This window comes from Microtus ochrogaster, unplaced genomic scaffold, assembly GCF_000317375.1.
Source record: "Microtus ochrogaster isolate Prairie Vole_2 unplaced genomic scaffold, MicOch1.0 UNK35, whole genome shotgun sequence".
NCBI lineage: Eukaryota > Metazoa > Chordata > Mammalia > Rodentia > Cricetidae > Microtus > Microtus ochrogaster.
In genome coordinates, this window is record NW_004949133.1 from 3,365,216 (window position 1) to 3,365,632 (window position 417).

The 417-nt window shown below is 44.1% G+C and overlaps 1 protein-coding gene across 1 annotated transcript in view; it reads right to left on the reverse strand.

Moving 5' to 3' along the window:
* Positions 1-417, reverse strand: part of Cd84 (CD84 molecule) — a 64,854-nt gene that overhangs the window by 2,885 nt on the left and 61,552 nt on the right. The gene's annotated exons all lie outside the window — the stretch shown is intronic.

A 417-nucleotide genomic window follows, 5' to 3' on the forward strand; every position in this document is an offset into this window, starting at 1 on the left:
TGAGAATGCAAAAGACAGTCCTTGAGAGTCCCCCTTCCCAATTCTACTCTGTCCAGCACCCATTTCTGGTCCCACTTTACTGGGTAGCCTCCTTTTCTGGCATCAGCTCTTGTTCCATCCAACTTTGGATCAGGTTAAGGTAGAGATAAGGATGATGGGTGGCAGATGGGTACAGCCTTGTAGCAAAAAACCCTCCAAGAGCCAAGAGGAGGGTTCTATGTGGTTTAGACTGAGTCTTGCTCAGTGGGGAGTCTAGCTTTCTGTGAGTTATGTGAATCTCTATTCTTTTTTAAATTTATTTATTTATTTATTTATTATGTACACAATATTCTGTCTGTATGCCTGAAGGCCAGAAGAGGGCGCCAGACCTCTTTACAGATGGTTGTGAGCCACCATGTGGTTGCTGGGAATTGAACT